The sequence below is a fragment of the Sminthopsis crassicaudata genome, chromosome 1 (genome assembly GCF_048593235.1).
Source record: "Sminthopsis crassicaudata isolate SCR6 chromosome 1, ASM4859323v1, whole genome shotgun sequence".
In the NCBI taxonomy this organism is placed as follows: domain Eukaryota; kingdom Metazoa; phylum Chordata; class Mammalia; order Dasyuromorphia; family Dasyuridae; genus Sminthopsis; species Sminthopsis crassicaudata.
In genome coordinates this window covers 147226691-147235729 of record NC_133617.1, presented here as the reverse complement: position 1 = coordinate 147235729, position 9039 = coordinate 147226691, and the positions used below count along the sequence as shown (strand labels likewise).

The 9039-nt window shown below is 39.4% G+C and overlaps 1 protein-coding gene across 1 annotated transcript in view; it reads left to right on the top strand.

The window, feature by feature from the left end:
- Positions 1-1237: 1237 nt before the first annotated feature.
- PLEKHF2 (pleckstrin homology and FYVE domain containing 2) overlaps positions 1238-9039 on the top strand; it is a 30228-nt gene continuing 22426 nt past the window's right edge. Inside the window, exon 1 of the mRNA XM_074269095.1 lies at positions 1238-1550. The gene's annotated coding sequence lies outside the window, so the exon portion shown is untranslated. The remainder of the gene's footprint in view (positions 1551-9039) is intronic.

Here is a 9039-nt window from a genome sequence, read left to right as displayed (position 1 = left end):
GATTTATTTAAGGCACACAGGTAAATTGGAAGAACCTGAATTTAAACGCGGGTGTTTCTCCCTCCACATGCGGACAACTTTCCACCTTTCCACATGTTTCTACTTTACTCTAATTTGAAATTTTCCTATTTCACTAACAAATGGAAAAGGTAGGGCCAGCTCCCTTACCGGATCCCCCATTAATATGGGAGGGGGAAAGGGAAGTAATCAAGAGGTGTTAACTCTTCTTAGGCCCTCAACAAATTAAACTAACCTCTCAGAATCCAGTTTCCTGGGATACTAATAGGAAACAGGGATTCTCTAGGTGGCACCTGGTCTGGAAACAGCAAGACCCGACTTCAAATTCACCCAAATTCACTTATTGGCTCTGAGCTGGAGAAGCAAACCGCAAACCACTCCCACATCTTTGCAAAAAAACTCCAAATGAGGTCACAACAATTTAACTTTGCGGACAAATTAGGGCCTAGAGACGTTAAATGATTTGCTCAAAGGCACCCGGGTGACATAAACAGGAGACACAGAATTAAGAACCCTGGTCCAATCAATCAACCAACAAATATTTCTGAATCGTCCACCCCCACTTTCCCCTGGCAAAGCACACGGTCCGGAGTGCAGGCTTTCTTTTTTTTTCTCCCCAAATCAACAAGTACTTATAATAATAAAAGTAATTATCATTTATATAGCACCTTCATTAGCTCATTTTATCCTCTCAAAGCCGTGGAAGGAGCTATTAGTCCCATTTATTTATTCATTTATTTATTTTACAGAGGCGGTAGTTGGGGCAGAATTTAAGTGGCTTAGGCAGAACTCGATTTCAAGCCTTGACTCCAGGCGGTGCCGACTACGGGTCCTGCACTGCTCAATCCAAGGAGTGGTCCCCGTCACCGGCGAAGTGGCTGCCGTCGCTTTTACCTTCCACACACAAATGTGATAGCGGGCCTTGTTTCAATCTGACTTCGTTAAAAGTTAATCGAGCCCTTAGAGAACGAGGAGTAGGTGATAGATAACGAGCGACTATGCCAGCAACTGGATCAGGAAGAAGCCCTGCCCAAAATGGCGTCGAGACCCTCCTTTGCTCGCTCTAGTCCAACCCCACCCCTCCCAGATCTCGGGGTGGGCAGGGCCTCCGCGGTATGCCCCGCCCCCGCATGCCTCGAAGGCGGGGTGGGTGTGCTCTCAAGTTCGTGCGCGCGCGGAATGTCGCGCACGCGCCGCCGCGGAGGAGGCGGTTGAGCTCGCAGTTGACTAGAGAAGGTGGTGGCGGCGGGGGGCGGAGGAGTCTGGGCAGCGGCGGTTGAGAGTCACCTGTGAAAAAACGGCCGCTCGCCGCGCTCCTGGCTCTGCGGTCCGTATCGAGATCGGCTTGGAGCTGGGGCTCGGCTGGCGGCTCCGGCGCCTACTCCGTGGCGCTCTCGCACCCTAGGAGAGGGGCTCGCGCTGACCCCGGGGGAGGGCGGCCGGGCGGGGACGCCGCAGCTGCCGGCCGTTCCTCACTCCCAGCTGCGGAGAAGCTCTGGAGCCTCGCTGACTGCTGCCGGGCGTCCGGCCGGGTAGGTGTCTCCCGCGCCTTCGAAGGGAAACTTTCCGAGGTCTCCCTTCGGCGCGGACAGTCGTCGTTCTCTCTCCTCCCGGGCGGCGGCCGACGCCATGTTGGGGTCTGGGGAGAACGGGGCACCCGGCCGCCCCCTCCCGCGTCTGCCGGACGCGCGGGAGCCCTGCCAGTCGGGAGTCGGGGGAAAGGGCGGCCACTGAGGCTTCCGTCCGCTCCAAACCCCTCGGCGCCCCTGTCCGACCCCGGTGCCCGCGCTGGAGGCCCGAGCGCGCGGCCCGGGACCGCGTCTCCGGTCCTGCGGTTAGGGAGTCAATCTCAGAGGATCAGGGGCTTTGGGTCCCCAAAGTGTGCCCAGGGTGGGGCGTCTCCCAGGGGGGTAAGGGGACCCCAGTGGGGGACCTTTCCTTACTCGGTTTGTTGGCGCCTCCGGATTTTGTCTGATGCGAACGGTGGTTCCCGGGTCATTATTTCTTTGGAGGTTTTCAAAACCAAGGGTGTTGTTTTTGCCAGGCTTCTTCCTATGTCCTGTGTGTAAAACCCTTAGGCTTTGGATGCACGTCGTGATTATCCAGGGACATCCCCTGTATATTTATATCGAAAACTATTGCAAATTACGTTAAAATGGGAGTTGGCTTTTTTTCTTAAAGATAGTTGACTTTTTGTTTCTTATGCAGTTGAAGATAGCTTAGAGATTTCACCAAAAAAAAAAAAAAAAAGTGTTTCGACCTGTTGTGTCAAAAAAGAAGAAGCGAGGTAAACACTGACAAGTAATTTTTCGCTAATGTCCCATTCCAAATTGTCTATCTCCTTTGTGACCTCTGGGACTTAATAGTTGAGGATATTAAGCATTATGAAATCCCAAATTAATTTCTCCTTTGCTCAAGCTCAGACAATGAAATCGAACTTTATATTTATGTTAAAATTTGTTAATATCAATCAGCAATTTAAAAAAATGTTTTTAAAAAATCTCAAGTAGGATATTTAAACAGGGTAAATAGATTAAGGATTTAAGTATACTCAGAATTAGTCCCTAAAAAGCATTTGATTATAGAACCCTGGAAGTTAGGGGAAGAGGCCCTCTCGACCTGGATCAGCCTCATTTTACAGATGAAGGAATTGACCTGGGAAGGTTGCAGCTTGCCCAGAGTTACAAAAACAGAAGGCAGAATTTAAATTTAAATCCTCTAACTTAAGTTCTTAACTATTAAGGATTTAACCATGGCTCTTTGCATTGTCTTAAGCTAATGTACTGAATAAGATTATTTTTTCAAAGCATCATTTTGATTAGAAATGTGTTGCAGTTAAACCTGAATTGTGAGAATGAGTTTTTTTGCCTTTTTTTGGGGGGGAGGGTACTTTTAACTTAATCTTATTGTTTCATAGTAGTTATATTAGGTTGTGGAATTAAGCCATTGACCTTTTAAACTCTCGTCACTCTGTATTATTAAATATATTTTAGTTTTTTCCCCTTTCAACTCTGTCCATTGCATCTACAATTTGGGCTCTTTCCCCCACTCTAGTCTTAAAAGTATTCTCCAGGTAGCAAATTTGGGTCCTCATTTAAATTTAGACCATTTTCCTAGATGCCCACCTGAACTACCAAAAGTAGGCAGTCAGATCCTAGAGGGAAATAGTTGAGAACTTAAAAAAAAAAAAATTAAATGAATTAGTATGTCAGTATGGCATATCCATATGGCATTTCTGATAGTATTTAGGTCCATCTAACTTTTTCATGAAATCACAGCTGAGGACGACCATTAGGGATGTATGCAAGAATCAGAATTGTAATCATTCTTACTGAATACAACTCGGTTTCCAAGAATAGTTAGAACTGTTTAATTGAAAAATTCACTTGAAAAAAATTGAATAATGGCTGTTATCAGACCTGTAATGGTACAGTTTTTATTGAATAAGTTTGCTTTTGTATCACTGCTGCAAATCCACACTTTTTGTGTAGGTAACTGGAGACCAGACTAGAGCTTTGAATTCATTGATATCATGACCTCCTGGGTGAGAAAATGCTACAAAGGCAGGTAGGCACCTTCTCTGCAGCTGTTTACTGGAGTTGACAGGAGCATTGAGGAGGTAAAATGACTTAAGGAGAGGCAAAATTTTATGTCCAGGTATTCCTGATTTCCAGACTGACTCCCTGTTCATTCTTTGTTATCTCTCTTTACCATTATTGGAAATGAATCTTATGTTAATTTAGGTTTCTGACCATGTAGTTGGCTATTGGGGGGGAAAAAAAACCAACTCTGAGGACATCCTCAGCCTTATAGCTTTATTATAGACTCTTCATCCTATGAAATGGCCTTCCATTTGTTCATCATATATATATATATTTTTTTATAGCCTTACTGAAAATCCATCTTTCCTGACTTGAAATCATCTCTCCCTAAACATGTTGTAATTGCTTATTAATCCTTATCTCTTTGAGTATGGGAGGTGTATCTTGTTTATATGCTGAATGCTTAATATAGTATTATGAACTCTGTGAAATGCACGAATTGCTTTCTTTAGAGATCATTTTAGATGAATAGATACACAACAGTATTTGGAAACTTCAGAAGACTGACTTTGAATTTCTTTGGATGACTTGGTGACTCAGTATTAATTAAAACTACAGTTAACTTACATATTTGTAGTGGTCTTATAGATGTCAAAAATGGTGCAGTTATTTCAACTCTACAATAGTAACAAAAGGGAAGTAGTGGATCTGTATATCATTATATGGACAGTCTCAAATTGCCCCAACCAACTTTGTCTCAAATTTGCCCCAACCAACTTTGTTTCATAATAGTATACCTAGGACTAACCAACTGTTGCTCTAATAGGGACACCAGATGCCAGATGATCCAAGTCCCTCTGGAAAGTAGCCTTTTGAAGCCCTTTAATACTAAGGCTAATCAAAAATGGTATTTTGTAAGAATAGGGGTGGGATGAGATGAGAAGCTCATCAAATCTCAAAGAGCTTTCAGGAGGAGGACTTACCATCCTAATTTTCAGAGTTAGCAGAGAGAGGAATGTGTGGCACTACTCAATTCTCACCCTTACTTAAGAACAGTACTTACTAAAAATGCTGGTTAAATTGAAATATATAAGTTTTTTTGTTAATCATGTGAAAGATAGTGGTAGATGTTTCATTTAAGTAGTTGTTTGTAGGATGAGTCACTAATTGTTTTACAGACTAAATAGAAATATTTTGAAAGGCATGTAAAGTTAATGCAAAGTAATCATTGACAGGTAGTGGTAATGACAGTAATAGATTCTAGCATTCTGTTCATGATGGAATCACTAAAAAAAAAAAAACTAGGAATGCATACAATAATAGGTTATATAAATCCTCTGAAACAGTTCTTGATGAAAAGGCAAATTACTGATTATTGTAAAAGCAACAAAAATGACATACAATGATCATGTGCAGTTTAGACATCATACTATGATATTTGAAATTATATTTGTGATTCTTATATTAGTGACTAAATTATTTAGTTAAAATGTGATGATCACACATAAGCAATTCTCAGAATTTTAAGTAAATAAAAATTTCATTTTAATATGAAGTATTTTATTTTTCCAATTACATGTAAAGATAATTTTCAGTATTCATTTTTTTACAATTCTTTTAAAATTTTTTTTATTGATAATAGCTTTTTATTTTCAAAATACATGTTTTTAGCATTTATCCTTGCAAAATCTTGTCTTCCAAATTTTTCTTTCTTCCCCCTCCCCACTTCCCCTAAAGAGCAAATAATCCAATATATGTTAAACATGTGCAATTCTTCTATACATATTTTCATTTATCATGCTGCAGAAGAAAAATCAGATCAAAAAAGAGAAAAAAAAAAAAAAGCAAACAAAAAAAGACGAAAATACTATATTGCTATCCACACTCAATCCCCACAGTCCTCTTTCTTGATGCAGGTGGATCTCTTCATCACAGGTCTGTTAGAATTGGCTTGAATCACCTCATTGTTGAAAAAAACCATTTTTAAAGTAGTTAAATGCATTCCTTTAAATCATTAAACAACATTCAGTTTTACAAGATTCGAGTTATACATTTTTCTTATTTTCTCCCCTCTCTTCAAGACAACAAGGTATCTGATATAGATTATACATGCATTAACATTTTTGACATGTTAACCTATTAATCATGTTGGAAAAGAAAAATCAGAACAAAAGGGAAAAACCACAAGAAAGAACAGAACAAAAATTTAAAAGGTGAAACTAGGATGCTATAATTATCTATTCATAGTCCCTTCTCTGCATGTGCATAATAGCATTTTCCATATCAAGTCTCTTGGTATTGTCTTGGATCACTGTTGCTGAGAAGAGCTAATTCTATCATAGTTGAACATCATACAATCTTGGTGAGTAATCAGTAAGTTTTGATTTTATCTTGTAAATAAATAACAAAAGAAGAGCCAGTGTAGCATAGTGTATAGAGTCTAGTATTACTACTTCTGAGTGTTCATCTCTAGATAATTCACTTATCCTCTCAATGCCCCAAGCAATTATCAAAGACAGAATTACAATGTTTTTAGAGTTAGAAGGAACTAGAGCAGCCAGCTAGTCCAGTATTGGCCTTGATCTCTTTCAAGGCAAGTTAGCCAAAAGAGTGATCTTTTTGAGGGGACTAGATTTATGATGCCCAGCAACTTATGGATAAGAGAAAACTTAGGAAATCATAATAATTGTCTTCTCTACCTTAAATTGTATATTTTGTATTTTTGTGTGTGTGTGTGTGTGTGTGTGTGTACGTGCATTTTCTCCTAGTAGAATATCTGTTCTTGGATGGCAGGGACTGTTGTGATCTTTGCATTCTAAATGTTATAACACAATTCAGCATAATACACATTAGATAATCATAAAAAATTATTAAGTAGTTTCTATGGGCTGGGCTCTGTGCTTAATGATGGGGATACAAAAGAAAAGTGAGAGTCTTTGCCCTCCTGGAGCTTACAATCTAATTGAAAGAGAACATACAAATAGCTATGTACAAACAAGCTATATACAAAATAAGTAGGAAATAATAGAGGAAAGACACTAGTATTGGATTGGGAAAGGCTTCTTGTAGGTGGAATTTTAACTGAGACTTCAGGGAAACCACGAGGTAGAGATGGGAAGGAAGAACATTCCAGCATGAGGGATAACTAGAGAAAACTCCTGGAACTGAGATGAGATGGAATATCTTGCTTAAGGAATATCAAGGACAATGTCACTGGATCAGAGAGTTTGTGGAGAGGTTTGGAATGAGAATGGGGGAGCTGTAAGATATAAGATTGGAGAGGCTGGGGAAAGGGCTAGATCATGAAGGACTTTGAACAGCAAACAGAAGATAAGATATTTGATCCTGTAGGTCAGAGGTGTCAAACACACCACACACCAGTCTGGCACATACTGTGGACAGCACTCCTGAGCGAAGCCAGAACCAAATTAAAATATAATTGGAAAGTATTTAACAAAATAAAAATACACAACATGGGTAACATTTTAAAATTAAAAATTAATCTTAAAGAATTGAGTTTATTTGAAAGTGTATATGTGTTTGGGAGAGACAGTCTCTCTGTCTCTGTCTCTCTCATACACACATACACACACATAGTACATGCTATACTTGGACGTTAAGAAAATCACAAAGTCACTTTGGCAGCAGAATGGAGGTTGGACTGAAGTAGAGACCTTTGTGGCAAATTGATTAACAAGTAGACAATTGTGGGTCCAGGCATGTAGTCCAGGTAATATGAACCTGAACCAGAGTGGCAGCAGTATCAGAAGGGAATATTTGAGCATTGTTACAAAGATGAGATAGACTTAGGCAACAGATTGGATGTAGGAGGTGAGAGGTGCCAAGGTTAACATAACATTTAAGTTGCAAGCCTGGGCAGCTAATAAGTGCTTGTAGAATTGAGTTCAAGACAGGACATTGTTTGAAGTGAATACCGTGTAGAACCAGGAGAAGTTAGTAGTATAGATTGTGGTATTTGAAAGATGTGTTGAAAAGTGAGTCAGAGGTAAATTAAGATGAAAGGATTAAAACATCAAATATTGAAAGTTCTAGACATATCTTATATCTGCCTGCTTTATGCCTTAGAATAAAGGCATAGAGAAAGGAACTAAATAGATGTAAAATTTTCCATACATTTTAAAGCATGGGAAAGCTATTTAAAAGAAAATAAAAATACATGATGAATTAAATGGAGAAATAGAAGGATGAGAAAACTATGATCTGAGGTATTTCAGTTTGTGATCATGGAAATGAAACAGTGGGATTAAAGATGTCAACTTTTTGGTTAGCTGAAGTGTAGAGTGAAGATTATGATCATAGAAGTTGCCTTTGGATTGGTGTTCTAAGGGACTTCTCAAAGTTGTCAACGACAGGTGATTTGAGTGAGAGGAATCTAAGTGCTAGTCTTTGTTTGAGAGGTGTAAGTGGTTGAGAAAATAGCAATAGCAAGGACCTTAGCAACTTGAGAGAGAAATCTTCAAAGTAGAAGTTGCAGAAGGAAGGCCTGGAAATGGCAGGGAAACAGAATAAATAATCATAGGATTGTAGAGAGTTAAGGCTAAAAGGAAGTTCATCTCGATCTTCTCCCCCAACCTCCATATTTTTCAGATCAGGAAACAGATTCAGAGAGTTTAAGGATTTGTTTTAAGTTTGAATGAAGAAACTAGCAGACAGGATTAGACTGAACATTTATTGATGATAGAATATATCCTGTATGCCATTTTTCAGCAGCCAATAAACATTAAGTGTGTATGTGTTGGGCATTGTGCTAAGTGCTGGGGAGATGAAGACAAAAGATAGTTAATTGCTGTCAAGGATCTCAATCTAATGGGAAGACTGCAAACAATTATTTATAAGCAATCTAAAGAAGGACAATTTAGAAGAAATCAACAGAGAGAAGGCACTAGAATTAGAGGGTTTAATAAGAAGATGAGATTTTAGTTGGAACTTAAAGGAAGCCAAGAGGTAAGAGATAAAGAGGGAGAGAATTTCTTCTTGTAGAGGGCAGCTAGAGAAAATGTCTGGAAGTGAGAGGTGAAATACATTGTTTGAAAAACAGCAAGGCTAGTATTAACTGGATCTCAGTCTACTCAGGAGAATCCTTAGTGTAAGAAGACTAGAAAATTTGGTGTTTTGGAGGAAGATTATGAAGAACTTTAATGTCAAATAGAAGATTTTATATCAGTTTTTAAAAAGTCATCAAGATTATCTTAAAGCATAGGTTTATAATTAGTGAGTCTGGTATCTGACCTTATTTGGTATAGTGTATATGACCTTTCTCAGAAATCTTCATTGACTCCCTATAGCTTCTAAGATAACTGCATAGACTGGTGTTTAAAGCCTTTCACAAGCTGGTTTCAGCCTACCCACTCCAATTTTATTTCATTTAACTCCTCTTCACACTCTTAGCTACATTGACCTACTTTCTGTTCGCTAAACTCTGTTCCAATCTCCTTTATTATTTCCCACAGCCAGTCTC